Below are 16,875 nucleotides of genomic sequence, written 5' to 3' on the forward strand. Positions count from 1 at the left end.
CATCCCTCTCTGTCCTTACTTACATTCGTCATGTGCAAACTTCCAATATATATGCCCAATAATTTCTGTTTTCTAAATCAGTTCGCAATTTTCAAGCTCCACCCATAGCTTCGTTTCACAAGTGAGCATGCTCAGTTACATTATAAATATTCATGACCTATTTGCATACCAACTCTAAATGTTCATTTCAACAAGACATTCTTCTAAACAGCTTATAATTCTTGACCAACACCGTTGATCTGTGTGAATACTTTCCCATTCCATAGAAATTTCATTGAACAACAACTTGGCAGTGTACACAACCTCGTTTGACCTTAACTTCCGGCTCTACCGGATGTTAAAAATATGATCAATTATTTCTCTTATAACTCGATCTTCAATAATATCACCAATTGTATTCATACTTTGCAATTCGATGCTACTGGGGGGTACATTCATAAATCAACATTTGCGAACTGTATAATTTGTATGACCTCCTTCGCCATTTACTTCAGGCTCGACCGGAAGTTCAAACTTTAATTAGATCAGATTTCCCCATGTAACACCCATATGGGCCGGCCCATATTCTGCCCACATGAGTTTGCCCAGATTTTTCCCACGTGACACCCACATTGTTGCCGCTTTTCCCCGTATGACACCCATAGTGGGCCAGGCGGTGTTCTACCCACTTGGATTTGCGCATGGTTTTCCCATGTGATACCCTTTAGGCCAGCCAGTATTCTGCGAACATGGGCTTGCCCAGCTTTTTTCCCTAATGACACCCCTTGGCCAGCACATGATGTGGATGCCCCCAGTTTTTACCCATGTACCCCCATATGAATCAGTCTGTATTCTGACCACATGGAGTTGCCCAGTATTATGACACCCATATGGGCCATCGCCAGCCCGTATTTTGCCCACACGGGCTTGCCCAGGTTTTTTCCATTATGACATGCGCCAGCCAGTATTCCGCCCACATGGGTTAATTTGCCCCGGTTTGTATTTTGCCCACACGGGCTTGCCCAGGTTTTTCCCATTATGACACCCACATGCGCCAGCCAGTATTCCCCCCCACATGGGTTAATTTGCCCAGGTTTTTCCCTAATGGCATGCATATGGCCCAGCATGTATTATGCCCACATGGGCTTGCCCAGTTTGTACCCATTATGAAACCCATATGGGTCAACCCGTACTCTGCCCACATGGGATTTGCCCAGTTTTTACCCATACGACACCCATATGGGCCAAGCCGTATTCTGCCCACTTGGGCTTGCCCAGTTTTCCCCCATATAACACCCATATGGGCCAGCCGCATTCTTCCCACATGGGTTTGCCCAGGTTTTCCCCTAATGCCACCCATATGGGCCGGCCCGTATTCTGCCCACATGGGTTTGCCCAGGTTTTCCCCTAATGCCACCCATATGGGCCAGCCCGTATTCTGCCCACATGTGGCTTGCCCCGGTTGTTTTCATATGACATCCATATGGGAAAGCCCAGGTAGACCCCCACATGGTATAACCCATGGTATAACCCATGTGCGTCCATGTAAAAATTGAGAGAAGATGGTTTCAATTGAGATGAATTCTCTGAAGAAGTTGTACACGTAGAAGTTTAGCATATTTTAGTTAGAAGTTAAGTTATCTTTGATTTTGCCTCATGTACTGCCTTAGTTTAGAACAAAGGAATCTTGAGACATGCACATGGACCAGCCAAGACCATGCTGGGGCCCTGTGTGAGTCAAGTTTGCTCAACCAGAGTTAATCCTAAATTGTTTATCTCAGTGCATCCTGTGCATTGAGCAGTAGGGTTGTGCAATGTTGCAATGGCATAGGCTTATATGGAAATGTGTGTCAGTAGTAAGGATATCAATTATCACTAAAGTCAGTATCAATATGGTGTTCCATTAATATATTAGATATCAATAATACAAGTGTGTCATGATTAATCGATATTGTTAGAAGGAATAAGTCTTTTGCATTTCGTGTTTCTTAACTAGAATTTGTGATTAAATTAGGTTGGGATTGGGATTAGGATTGTTCTTTCAGCAGTGACCCTATAGCTAGCTGCCAACATATGCAGTAAAGTTGTCCTCATGTATTTCTGTATTATTGACTTTAACAACTCATGGAGCTATAAACACAACTCTTCATTATCACTGCAACTTCATCATTTTAATGTAACTCTTGTAAGTGCTATCTCTGGCAATTACACAAGTGTATAAGATACACTGGTACTTGTGCTTATTATATCCCTTTGTGTTTATTATTTTTCAGTTTTTACGTGAAAAGTGAAATGTGCACCAGTGAAAACCAGTGACAAATATTGCAGTGAACAGCAAAGTCAAGAATAAATCAAACGAACGAATCAAACTTTGAACTTTTAATCGATAGCTGCCACAGTATGCACATTTGTAACTGATGACATCATCAAACTGGAACTATATTGTAACATGTAAATGATAGGTTTTTTTAAATATCAAATTCTATAAAGGTTGAACCGAAAAAAGTTTTAAGTTCATATGTTACTTTTTGAAAAGAAATTGCCAAAACTCATTTACAACTGTCAAAAATACACCCTGCATTTGTTACATAATTTTGATATGGGGCAGGAACCAGTGTACTTTGCAAGATCTGAGTTATTATTATCATGTTTTAAATTATTTGATAACTAAAAACAACTCTGTATTGCTACAAAAATACTAAATAAACAGTTAAATCTATATTGAGGTTTGAACCATGAGAGCAGCAGAGAGAGTATGTACTACTTTACCCGTATTTGCGAAACTAAACATTACAAACAGTTAAGTCGCATCTTCCATAGACAAACACGCGCGTGTACTTGTAGTGGCATGAACACGACGCGCTCTACTCCATAGCGATTCTACACAAAGCAAAGAAAAAGACGGCCTCGTGGCTGTTTCCAAGACTTTCCGATTAATGCACACCGAGTTTAAACTAGAAGATATATTACTTAAACATTCTGGAGGGAAAATTTTACAAAATGAACAACCATACATCCGTACCTGGTACGTTTTCCTACTTGACTTGTGACAACACGCACATTTTGACTAACAGCAGAATGAGCTACGGAGATTTGCACGTAATTGACACCGTGACCGGCGGGCTACCGCAGTGTGCGCACTGCACTGAAAGTTCCCGAATTCATGACGCTCCATTACTTCAAGTAATAAATGCACACTTGGCACTGTAAAGAGGATTTTGTAAGCTTCATTAATTTGATCGGTCATTCAATGCAGTTAGTAAAACTAAGACCCCGTACCAAGGACCAAACAAATTTGTTTACTCATCAGTCCTTTGGCCGCAGTATGGCGAACATCATTTCACCACCACTGTGTTGTTACAAAAGTAACAACAGTCCTTCTTTTTTAAGGAGCGTGATCGCGCAGGTGCTCCTACTGCCCTCCTTGACTGTCTCGAAGGAGCGCAAAAAATAGCGCTCCTGAGAAATCCAAAAGAGGGCTCATCAAACACGGGAAGTTTAAAAATAAGAAGTGATAAAAACGCCAAGGATTTTAAGTCTTAAGCTACATGTATTATTTGTTGGTATAATGCCCAAACTCACGTTAATATGTCACTGGACATGCACCGCTAAAAATGAACGAACACCGAGCTCGTTCATACTGTACAGATCGTGCATGTACGTACACAGCGGCTGTATACTGTACGTGCACAATCTGCATATTGCAGGATCTTCAATGCAAGCTTATTTACAGAACTTGATCTCTCTTGTCTGTGTATGTATTTCCTGTGTTCGTGAATTATTTTGAGGTATATGAAGTGAAACGATGCGTGTTTAATTCACCGAAATCCCATACCGTAAAACGAGGCTCATTGCCGGCCCACCACACACAGTGCATCACAAATGCTCGTTGTGCGAACTTCAGACAGTTTTAGCCAGTTTCTCGTCATTACTAGCATTGTGTATATGGCTAGGGGTGGGTATTATTTCACTTTTTAATGTTCTGCCCCCTTCAAAATATGTAGTGGCATACTAGAAACAACAATCAAACATTAAAACAAAATTTGGAAAAGTTTAACCCCCCTGTACATGCCGTCAAAAAGTTTTGGGCGAAGGGCGCTCTCTATGGCTAGTTGAACTGACATGTTCACTGACTTACAATGTACTTAAGAAAGGCAAATTGTATGGTACCCGACGATAAATATTAAAAACCATTTGCACTACACAGGAGATCAGCTGCTCATACTTTGTGAACGTTGTTGGCGGTTTTCAGTCATTAAAAGCAATATATTTTGCAGTTCAATGATTACTTATTAAGTTAAATTCCTTTTTACGGCCATTTCTTGCAACATGATTGTGAAAAAGTTGTTATTCGGTCCATAGTTGGGTGATTGTTTTTCTTCTCACTTTCCCAGTGCATAGGACTGCCTTCCTAATTTGAAACTTGTTTACTGATGAACCTTTTCTTTGTTTGTCCGGAGCTATTATTAATAATAACGAAACGTAAACACTTTTTTTCTAATTATAATACAGAAAACTTTCATTGGGTTGGGCGATCATAACATGTAGTTTAAGCTTCTAACCAACTTGAAGATTAGTAGGCAAGCTTTCATCCACTCCTGCGGACTTTCTCCAGCCAAGTAATTGTGTACTCAGTTTCTTGCTGTCTGTTGTTCCGAGATCACTGGAGCGTAGATAGGTGACAATGAGTAACCAGAGTACCTATTCAGTGAGGGGTTAATCCGTTTGATCCAGATGGACTCTTTCACCTTTCTTGGCCAGAAATGTGTTTCAAAGTCGATAATTATGTGGGCATTGTCCCATCCAATGTTGTGTCCAGTATTAAGGGTGTCTTCTGCAACTGCTGAAATAGATGGATTTGTGTTCTTTCAATCTTTCCTTCAATGTTCTCCCTGTTTCGAGCTCTTAGACTGAACAATCCAACAGAGAGCAAGAAACTGAGTACACAATCACTTGGCTTGAGAAAGTCCACAGGAGTTGATAAAAGCTTTTATTGCCTACTAATCTTCAGGTTGGTAGAAGCTTAAACTACACGTTACCTTTTTTATTGTGATATCACCATTCGGTACCAGGTGATTAAGTTCCAAAGTCATGATTGTTGATTAAGTTTACAATTAAGGCATGGGAGGACTAGGCCCTAGACAAGGCAAATCTGACTGACGCTATACGTATACCACCAAGGCAGACGCCACGATAGATGATTTTCAACAGAGCCATGGACATCTCTATGCATTCAGTATGAATCATGCCCGCAATGACTTTTGAGTGAAAAGAAATTTAATATTCTCTGCTTTTCCCATTCATTTCAGCATATAAATGTAAATTTATCTGACATAATTGAACTTTTTTAACACTTGGACTAATAGCCAAGTCATATAAAAAGTTGGACAACAGGAAAATTTCAACAATCACAAGCAATGAAAAGTGCAATCCTCCTCTTTTTGCAATTTTTAACAGTCCATTTACATTTCAGGAACATGTTTTTCAACTTCTGTGTTTTTAATTATTGTTTTGGTGTGTGCTGAAAACATTTTTTCCCTGGCAAAACAAAAATAATCAGACCTACCGGTACATATACATGTAACTGCATTCCGCATACAAAGCTCCATGGGAATGTGTTTTAGACCTAAGATTTTTTTTTCTTTTTAAAAGTAAGAATTTGTATTGGCAATGGTTAAAAGTTGTAATAACATACATTAAATACACTTAAGAGGTGAAACAAAAAGATTTACTAAACACAAAATAAGGGAAGTTTCTTTATTTCCTCTATCTTACTAACTTATTTCTATGCTGGACCAGTGTGAGAGAAAAACAGTTCCATACACTTTGTGCACAAGAAGTCAGGGTACCATACCATATTTTCAAAATGACACTTTGAGGGCGATATACAGGGGGTTAACAGTCTCAAATAATTTTTAAAGTATTTTTCCCTTGATTCCAATGGGTCACTTCATATTTTGAGGGGGCAGCTGAAGAAGTATGGGCTAATACCCACCCCTAATATTGCATACTTATTATCGACGGCAGATATTTTCGATAAGACTTAAGCCAAGTTTTTGTCATTTTGAGGCCCTTTTTGTATAGCTTTAGTAGTGCAATGGAAACAGTTCAGGCTGAAAATTTTTATATAATTTTAACGAATCTGAAAGCAAACTCAGTTGCTTTATGTGCCATTTAATATAAACTCCATTTTCCAAGTATAATCAAGTGATGAACCAACTGACAAGTGTATTAAAAAATGAAAGCAAAAGCAGTAGTCAAACCTTTTATTAATCTCCATTTAGTTGTTTTTTTTAAATAAATTTTACCTTGTCTTTAACTAAAATGAAAGAAGTAACGTCACTTGCCCATGTTATTATGCAAATAAATTTTACCTTGTCTTTAACTAAAATGAAAGAAGTAACGTCACTAGCGCATGTTATTATGCAAAAACTAATAATAATGCAGCCCCTTGAATAAATCCTGATATTCAAAATACTGTAGCGTAGAACACTTCTGGGGTTCCTCACACGCACTCAAAAAGGACTCCCAACACAGGTTTACTCGTTTCTGCTGCTTCAGGCTGTTTATTTCTCACAAAAACGTACACCGCAAAACACTTCAGCAACGAGGCAACAACAATACTACTGTGCATGCGCCGCCCGGAAGAACGGGCCTCCCCGGCCGGCCACCAGGGGCTCCACTGCGCGGCTCCAGCGTGGAACCGTGCTGGTGCCCTCTGGCGGCCGACCGGCACGGACGCCACACCGCCCCCTTCGAGGACCTTGTTTGTCCCTAAACAGGGCGCCGGCATCCGCAACCGGACAACCAGGAAGACCCGGCCCGGAGGCGCATGACACAACAAAATTACTACAGCATTCAAAACAACAACAAAAAAAGAAAATGCAAGGAAAGAACAAGAAATCAAAGAACAAGTCTAAGGTTTAGTTGGTGGGTGGCGGCCGGCACTGGAACTCCGTTTGCCGGAACAGCTGCTCCCAGAACTCTCGGGGGACACCATCGGGGTAGCGCGGGGGCGGAGGCGCTCCAGGGGGCAGCATTCCTCCCAGTGAAGGTTGAGCGGACACGGAGGGATCTACGAAGTGCTGGCCGTACTGCTGTCACTGGTACGTCTGCAGGAGACGCCGAGGCACTTCATAGGTGTGGACCACCCGCGTCCGCATCAGCCGGTGGCCAACCTCATCTGCTCCATGGACTGTCCTTTCGAGCCGCCATTCGTCCCACGCATGCTCGCACAGGGGTTCCAGCATGTGCGTGGCGGCCTCCCTGGTGGTGTTGTCCGGGTGGAGGGCGCCGGCCGTCTCCAGTCGCAGCGAGGTCCCGCTGGCCATTCCACGGTTGGACCGGAACCTCAGGGGACATCGGGGGTTCCGTCTGCGTTCCGCCCTCCGCCCGTGTCGGCTGGGGGCGACCAGGGCTTGCATCCGCTGCCCTGCTGAAGCGAGGACGCCTGCCCTGGGCACGGCTCCAGGGGAACCGCCGGTCGGGACTCCGCCGGGTAGGTGGCTGGCAGGGTCCCTTGGCCCGGTCCCGGCTCCGCTGACCAGGCGAGCTGTCCTGTTCAGGGCGGGAAGGCCGGGAGGACCGCTCCGGGTGGTCGCGGCCCCACGGCCCCCCTGACGACACTGGACTTACCCGTCTTCTTAGTGGCGGCGGCGACGGGGACCGTCCTGCCGGACCACACCATCCGAATGGAGGTGGGTCTGGGGTCCCCTGCCGGGAGAGATGAGGTGGGGACGGGGCCTGTCCCATGTCGTCGTCACTGGCGTGCACCTCCAGCACATCGTCCTCAGCCATCACCACGGCCACGCTGTCCCCTTGGCAGAACCGGTGGTGTCTGGCGCGGACATCGGCCCTAAAAAAACGGACTCCACACCCTCTCTGGCAGGGGTATGGGCGCTCCGGGTGGAGCGCCAAACACGCGGTGTTTAGGTGCCTCTTTAAGTTCCTCCTCCTCTCTAACGTCTGGTCACAGTGCGGGCAATGAATCGGGGCCGGGTCCATCCTGCAGGGGGAAGAAAAAGAAGAGCATCTGGTTATTTGTTGGCAATAACGGCTTGGTCGGATTATCTTCCGGCCACCCCGGGTGACTCTCCCAGGAGCCAGCACCGCTGGTGGTGAAGAGGGCTGTCCCCCTTCGGGCTCGGCCAATTCCGCATCGGATCCGGCGTCCTCGCTGCCCGGTCCTTCTGGGGCGGCAGTCGCCATCGCCTCCGGCAGTGTCCCCTTCCCCGTCTTAACTGGTAGTGGTCCCTCCTCGGCTAACTAACCACCCACCACAGCCGGCGGGTCCTCCCGGGTAGTGTCAGTCGACGGACTCGGTGGTAGCGTCACCTCCTGGTCTTGGGTTGGTGGCGGTCCCCCTTTTTGCAGGTTCTGCGCTACGCGCCTCCACCAGTCCACTTCGGCGTCGCCCAGATACGGCTTAAGCCGATTGGAATGAACCACTTTGGCTTTGGCCCCAGGGGATTTTTGCACGCGGAACGTGACATCATCGATCTTCTGTGTCACCACGAAGGGCCCGTCCCACCAGCACTGCAACTTGGGCGTGCGACCCACTTTCTTGGAGGGGGTATACAACCACACAGGTTGGCCAGGCTTATAGCTGGCACTTTCTGCTCGACGATCGTAATGTCGCTTTTGATATGTCTGGCTCTTCCGCAGATGATGACGGGCAAACTCGTGGGCGCACTCTATCTTTGTCCTCAACCCCTCCACATATTCGTGCTCTGCTGCGCCTGCCTTTGGTTTCTCCGGCTGGCCCACCACCAGGTCCAACGGAAGTTGCACTTCTCGGCCGAACATCAGCATGTTGGGCGTGAATTTTGTGCTGTCGTGCTGGGAGGAGTGGTACGCCATCATCACGTACGGTAGGTGTTTGTCCCAATCGTCCTGGTTCTCATGAACAAACAGGCTCAGCATCGTCTTGACTGTGCGGTTGAACCGCTCCACCATCCCGTCGGACTGGGGGTGGAACGGCGTGGTGCGGGTCTTTTGGACGCCGAGCAGCTTACAGGTGCCCTGGAAGAGCTCGGCTTCGAACTCCCTCCCTTGATCCGTGTGGATCTTGAGGGGAGCTCCAAACCGGGTGATGACCTGTTCGACGAGGACTCTGGCGACAGTCTGAGCAGTCTGGTCCGGGATCGGAAACGCCTCCACCCACTTCGTAAAGTAGTCGGCCACCACCATGATGCTAGAATTCCCTGTCCTCGTCCTCGGAAATCGACCCGTGAGGTCGATCGCGAGGCGCTGCATCGGAGCCCCTACCAGGTACTGTTGAAGTGGGGCCTTGAGGGGTCGAGGAGGTGACTTCTTTGATCCGCACTTGTGGCACTTTTGACACCACTGTTCTGCCTGACGTCGCATCTCCCTCCAGAACACCGGAGCCTGTCTCAGACGCGCGACGGTCCGGGTAATCCCCAAATGTCCTGAAGTCCTATTGTCATGCGCCAGTCGCAAAACGTCGTCGACTTTCACCCGTGGTACCACAACCTTCCATACCGGCGGTTCGCCATTGGGCTGCTCCCATTTCACCTGCAATACACCCTGGGACAGCCGCAGCGTCTCCCACTTAGCCCACCAGTACTTTGGGCCTTCACCCAGCGCCGAGACGTCCCGCCAGCTGGGTTTGGGGACCCCATCTTCCAGCCACCGCACGATCTTGTCCAGCTCTGGGTCACTACGTTGTTCCTGTTTGAGTTCTTCCTGGTCCCGGGCTTTCAGGAGCCCTTCCGTGGTGGTGGCTTCTTCCTGCCCAGCCCCCGTAATGGCTCCCACCTGCACCTCCCCTGGTTGCGTCTCCCCAGCATCGCGCGACTGGCTCAGCTGCAAGTCAGCATCCCGCTGAGCAAGGGGGCTTTCTTTAGTAAAGCATTCTTGACTTGCTTCTTTTGATCGCCCACACTGGCCACACGGGATTCTAGAGACGGCGTCGGCGTTCGTGTGCTTTCTACCCGCCCAATGTTCTACATCGAACTCGTAGCACCCCAGCCTCTGAATCCACCTGGCCGTCTGCCCCTTGGGTTCGCGGAAGTTGAACAGCCATCGCAGCGATCCGTGATCCGTTCGAAGCAGGAACTGTTTACCAAGAAGGTAGTGTTTGAAATAGTAAACGAAATGGACCACGGCCAGCAACTCTCTCCGAGTGGTACAGTAGTTGAGTTCGGCCTTAGACAGGGTACGGCTGCCATAGGCGACCACTCGTTCACCATCGTCCCCCTCCTGCGACAGCTCTGCTCCAATGGTGCAGTAGCTGGCATCAGTGTCCAGGACGTAGCGGCGCTCCGTATTCGGGTAGCACAACACGGGTGCAGTGGTCAATGCGTCCTTGAGGTGCTCCAATGCTGACTGGCAAGCACTCGACCAGGAGAACGCCCTTTGGCTCTTGGTGGTAAGGGCATGGAGGGGGCGAGCAATCTCGGCGAAGTTCGCAATGAAGCGCCTGTAGTAGGACGCGAGGCCCAGGAAACTCCGTACTTGAGTCAGGTTTGCTGGTTGCGGCCAGATCCTGATGGCCGCGACCTTTTCCGGATCCGTCCTTACTCCCTCGGCCGACACGAGGTGACCCAAGAAGGACACCTCCGTCTTGAAGAGATCGCATTTCTTTGGTTTGAGCTTCAGGCCGGTGGCTCGGAATCGCTCAAGGACTGTGGTCAGCCGCCTTTAGTGTTCCTCGAAGTCTGCCCCCCACACGATCACGTAATCCAGGTAGACTACCGCTACCTGCCACTGCAACCCCATCAACACTTGCTCCATCAGACGCTCAAATGTCGCAGGAGCGTTGCAAAGGCTAAAGGGCATAACGGTGAACTGGTACAGGCCGTTCTGCATCCCAAAAGCCGTCTTCTCCCGGTCACCCTGGTCCATGCTGACTTGCCAGTAGCCACTGGCCAGATCAAGGGTGCTGAACCACTTCGCCCCGCTCAAAGCGTCAAGGTTGTCCTCAATTCTGGGGATGGGGTAGGCGTCCTTCATCGTCACCTCATTGACTTTCCGGTAGTCGACGCAGAACTGGACAGACCCATCCTTCTTCCGGACCAGCACCACCGGGGATGACCAAGGGCTGTGGGAGGGCTCGACCACGCCATCTGCAGCATCTGTTTTACCTGCCGGTCGGCTTCTTGCCGTTTATGTATCGGCAATCTCCTCGGCAGTTGACGTATAGGCGTCGCTGTCCCTGTATTTATTGTGTGTCGGGTCAGTTCGGTCTGACCAAGTTTGCCATCCGGGCCGGTGAATGCTCCAGCGAATTCTGTCAGCAATTCAGCCAGTCGGGAACGTTCAACACGGTCAAGGTTCGCGGCTCCTCGCTCCAGGAGGTCTTGCAGATGGGGCGGTACCTCTCTCTGGGCATCCGTCCTCTGTCCAGTGTCACCCAAAGGGAAGTGGTTGACGGCAGATCCTTGTTGCCCCTCCTCCAGCTCAATCACATCCAGACCCTCCATCGGTGAGAAGAGAACCAAGCGGCTGCCTTTGTTGACCGTTACAGGGTCGGTCGTTGGGTTAAAAACCCGAACCGGCACGGTTCCATTGTTTGTGTCAACCAGGCCGGTAGCGACCGCGACCCGGCAATTGTCCGTAGCCTCCAAGCTGGGGTAAACCATCCCGACTCCCATCCGTGGTTCCGTCTTTATCTCCCCCGTGAGGATCGCCTCGTGACCAGCTGGCTTTATCTCCCCCGTTAGGATCGCCTCGTGACAAGCTGGGATTATCATGTTCTCCGTCACCTGCACTCTCGCCACCATGGGTTTGTGCGTAACACCTCCCAAGGGGACCGCCTTCCCGTTAATGATGACAGCGTTGTCTCCCCATCGCCATTCACAGTGATACTTTGACAAGAAATCAATTGCGAGTATCACGTCTGGCTCAATATCGGCCACAGTAAAGGTGTGGTTTGCGCGCAGATCCCCCACTTGTAAGTCAAAGTTGCCCCCTCCTCTTGTCGGCATGGGGCTGCCGTCTGCCATCCTCAGAGCTGGAGATGACGGAAGGAGGTTCGGTCTCTCGGCACTGGGCCAGGCGTTGTAGATTCGCTCCGAGATCAGACTCACTGTTGCTCCGGTGTCTAGGAGGCAACGCACTGGTTTCCCCGCGATCCTCCCCGCCACGTAATTTGCCTGAGACGTCCCACCCGAGGCCGGCCTGGCCCGAACAGCCGGCTCCGGAACAGGAAGTTTCGGTATTTCCTCTTTCTGTGGTCGTGGTTGGAAGGAGGCAGACAGCCGTTTCTGATTAGGGCAGTACCGCCTGATGTGTCCAAATTCGTGGCACCCATAGCACTCCACCTGGGCACGCGCACCTGGTGTGTACACGGCCCAGGCAGCCGATTTGGGTTCCTCGGTAGGGGTTGGAGGAGGCTGGTCTACCGACCTCATGTCCCTAGCCATCGGTTTCCCTTTTCTGTTTTGCGCTTGCGACTCGAGAAATGCTTCCATTTCGGTCGCCAGAGTAACTGCTTCGGTCAAAGTCGTTGCTTTCCTGGAGAAGATGTGACGCTGCAGCTGTTCCTCTCGCAGGGCATTACGGAAAGCCTCGACCGCCAAATCCTAACGGGCCTGTGTGGGCAGCTTCGGGTAGCTCTTCAACACCAACCGTCGGATGGATTGTCCTAGGCTACTGAGTGACTCGTCTCGGCCCCTCGTACGCATAGACAACTGAGCCCGATGTAGTGGAATCTGTGCTGTCACCCCGAACCGCTGCTCGAAGTTTTCCAAAATGGAGGAATATTCCTTCCGCGTTTCCGGTACCATAACTGCCAATGCCTCTTGAGCCGTGCCCTTTAGGTGAGATGCAAGGAACATCGCCTTCTCCGCCTCACCCCACTGATTGACTGCTGCAACGCTCTCGAAATGGATCAAGTAATCCGACCATGACGAGATCCCGTCAAACTTGTTGGGGAGCATCAGTGGTCTCCGACCCCCCGGCCCGAAGTGATCAGGCGTTGTAGTCCCCCGCTTGACTGGCACTTGGGGAGCGCGCCCCCCTGCCTGTTTAGGGGCCACCCAAACATCAGCAGAAACCGGGTCGGCCCCCCCCCCCCCCCCGGGAGCACCAGGTGGTGACGTCCCAGGGGATCTCCCAACTGCAGTGGTGTACGGCCGAGCAGCCGGGTCGGTTCCGCTCCGTTGGCTTGTGTGCGGAGCAACCGTGCCGGCTCCGCGCCATTGACTTCTGTGCGGAGCAGCTCTGCCCCATTGACTCCCGTGCGGAGCAACCTTGCTGGCTCCGCGCCATAGACGTCCGTGCGGAGCAACTCTGTCGGCTCCGCCCCATTGACTCGTGTGCGGAGCAACTCTACGGACTCCCGCCCATTGACTTGTGTGCGGAGCAACTCCACGGGTTCCACTCCATTGACTCGTGTGCGGAGCAACTCTGTCGGCTCCGCCCCATAAACTCCCGTGCAGAGCAACCTCGTCGGCTCCGCACCATTGACTTGTGTGCGGAGCAGCTCTGCCCCATTGACTCCCGTGCGGAGCAACATTGCCGGCTCTGCGCCATAGAGGTCCGTGCGGAGCAACTTTGTCGGCTCTGCCCCATTGACTCGTGTGCGGAGCAACTCCACGGGTTCCACTCCATTGACTTGTGTGCGGAGCAACTCTGTCGGCTCCGCCCCATTGACTTGTGTGCGGAGCAACTCTACGGACTCCCGTCCATTGACTCGTGTGCGGAGCAACTCTGTCGGCTCCGCCCCATAAACTCCTGTGCGGAGCAACCTCGTCGGTTCCGCACCATTGACTTGTGTGCGGAGCAGCTCTGCCCCATTGACTCCCGTGTGGAGCAACCTTGCCGGCTCCGCGCCATAAACGTCCGTGCGGAGCAACCTTGCCGGCTCCGCGCCATAAACGTCCGTGCGGAGCAACCTTGCCGGCTCCGCGCCATAGACGTCTGTGCAGAGCAACTTTGTCGGCTCCGCCCCATTGACTTGTGTGCGGAGCAACTCTACGGACTCCCGTCCATTGACTCGTGTGCAGAGCAACTCTGTCGGCTCTGCCCCACAGATTCCCGTGCGGAGCAAGTCCACCGGCTCCGTCCCACAGAGTCGTGCAGTGCGGGCCTGCTCCGAGTGGAGGTCAGGACTCGCCGCACTGCGATAGTGGGGACGAAAGTACTGCTGGGGGAGATCCACATCGGGTTGTGCCGCCTGATGCGTGCTCGGACGGTTTCCCGCCCCCGCTATATTGGCAAATCCAGCCTGGGGGCGCCCCGAATGGGAGGCCACACCAGTCGTATCCATGTAAGCACCGAGTGGTGCTTCAGTACTATTTTCATGAGCGTAGGGATTGCGGGTTGCCCCAGGACGAAACCCCGCCCCCGCTGCATCAACCAGCACAGCTCGGGATCGTTCCGAATGGAACGAAACGTCTGCTGCGCTAGCGTCTACAGCACAGGGCGGCCCCTCGCGGGACCCGGCATATGCGGCTTTATTACCAACAAACTGGGGCATGTCCCGACGAAGCCCCGCCCCCGCTGCATCGGACAGCACAAATCGGGTGCCAGACTTCCGTGATCTCCTGAATTCATTGCAGAAAATATCTGAAAAATTCACCTGTTTTTCCGCCTTCTGCGTGCCGCCGCTGCCACCAATGTAGCGTAGAACACTTCTGGGGTTCCTCACACGCACTCAAAAAGGACTCCCAACACAGGTTTACTCGTTTCTGCTGCTTCAGGCTGTTTATTTCTCACAAAAACGTACACCGCAAAACACTTCAGCAACGAGGCAACAACAGTACTACTGCGCATGCGCCGCCCAGAAGAACGGGCCTCCCCGGCCGGCCACCAGGGGCTCCACTGCGCAGCTCCACCGTGGAACCGCGCTGGTGCCCTCTGGCGGCCGACTGGCACGGACGCCACAATACAACAAAAACAATGTTAACCCATCCGTGGATTTTAAGGAGAGCGATTTGCTCTCCTAAAAGATTTGAGGAGAGCGATTTATAGCTCTCCTGGATTTTCTTTAAATGAAGGACTGTAACAACGCACGCGCGCGATCAGGCAATGGTAGATTTGCACTGACACACACGGTGTTTACACACATGCCAGGGATAAACGCAATTGCTACAACAAAAACTGTTCCACACGCACTTCACGTAATCAATAACTGACTTAGTAAAGTTTAATACTGCTGTTCATGTTGCGACTCGCCATGTACAAACTGTTTGTAATGACTGTGTCTTCAAAACGATGCAGTTTTCACATTTATACATGTATGGTGGTATGAACGTAATAATTCTACACATGTACATGACCAGGCTTTAATGCAGACTATGCATTCATTACGTATTTATATTTCATGCGGACTAAGAATAGCGACAGTGCTTTCGGACTGAGAGTAGCGACAGTGTATTTATGTACTGCGTATATGTTACATTTAAGTTCTTCTTTACCCACAGATCCACGGGCAGTTGCAGCCATCCACAATCCTGAGCAACGCCTGCTTGTGTTGGAAGAGGGAAGCAAGTATGTCAAGGTGTTCAACATGAAGAAGAACACCCTTGTCTTCAAATTCCCAACGGTAGCACCGAGGGAGGTTAAGAAGACACAAGTGAATCTAGAGAGTCTAACAGTCAAGAAGGGAGGTACAATCTTAGTGGGTGACATCAAGAGAATGGTGTGGACTGAACACAGACCCACTGATGGTGAGATCCTACACACCATACCAGTGCAGACTCCTCCTTACTTCCTGGCTGTTGATGACGACACTGATAGAGTTGTGGTCAGTGGATATGACACAGGGAATGTGGATATAGTAGATTGCAAAGGTACGCCACTCACCACCTTCAAACCAACCATCGATGGTGGGCCAGTGGAGTTCCGTGGTTTATGTTGTGACAGCTCAGGCATCTACCTTGCAATAAGCCAAGAGATATATTACGATTTCGTTGGTCATATTCACCACTATGACCTAGATGGCAGGTTTCTTGATTGCCTGCCTCATCAGGGTCTGTATAACCCATATGGAATCACATTCACGTCTGATGGCCAGCTGGCAGTGGCTTCCCGATCCTCAGTCATGATGTATCATAAGGTGTGATGTCATCCAGCATGACATTGACTAGCAATCATCATCATCCAATTCCAACACCAAATGTTGAGGATGAAGTTGTTCAGTCATTACAGCACCATTCAACATTCGATCATGCCCCACTTTTGCCGTGAATCCTCTTTTAAGGTAAAACCCAAATTGAGCCATTATATTCGGGTTTTCAAACCAGGGTTAAAGATCTCTCTTTATGATCTCCAGATTTTATCTCCTTTAATAAAGCAGTTTTAGCACCAGATGAATGTCTACCACCAGCAGGGACTGATTAGTACTGCTTGACTGAACGGCTTACCGGCATGCTTCAATCGATCCTCAGAAGCCTAAACGAACCTATAGATTTTTCACGAATCAAATATCCAACGTAATATTCGTTTTTCTCCAGTAATGAAACCATATTCTCTTTCTTGAATCATTGAAATTGATGCACAAACAACAGAAATCGTGAATTTGTCGGACTGTGCCTGTATGGGTTGCCAAAATGTAGATCCAGCAGGAAGTCAACAGTGGGGTCGTTCAGACACCGTTTTAAATTCCCTTAAAACACCGCTTATGCTCAATTCATTGTAACTTTCTTGCTTAGACGATGTCTGAACGCTTTTTTATTACAGACCGAATCGAGTTGAACTTGAAAATAACACGGCAACTTCCTCGGTGGGATCGTTTAGCAAATAACCAGAACGAGTTTATCTCCTAGTACGATGTCTGATCGGTTTTAGCTAAAACGCTTCCCGTTTAAGCCAGCGCAGTGACCCGGAGTTACGTAATGCCTTCTCCGTGGCACACTTTTCTGTAAGCAAACGATGTCCTAATTCTCCTACTGTTAAAAAAAAATCCAATTTCGAGTCCAATTTTCGCAA

Source organism: Patiria miniata, unplaced genomic scaffold (genome assembly GCF_015706575.1).
Source record: "Patiria miniata isolate m_02_andy unplaced genomic scaffold, ASM1570657v1 HiC_scaffold_25, whole genome shotgun sequence".
Lineage (NCBI taxonomy): Eukaryota > Metazoa > Echinodermata > Asteroidea > Valvatida > Asterinidae > Patiria > Patiria miniata.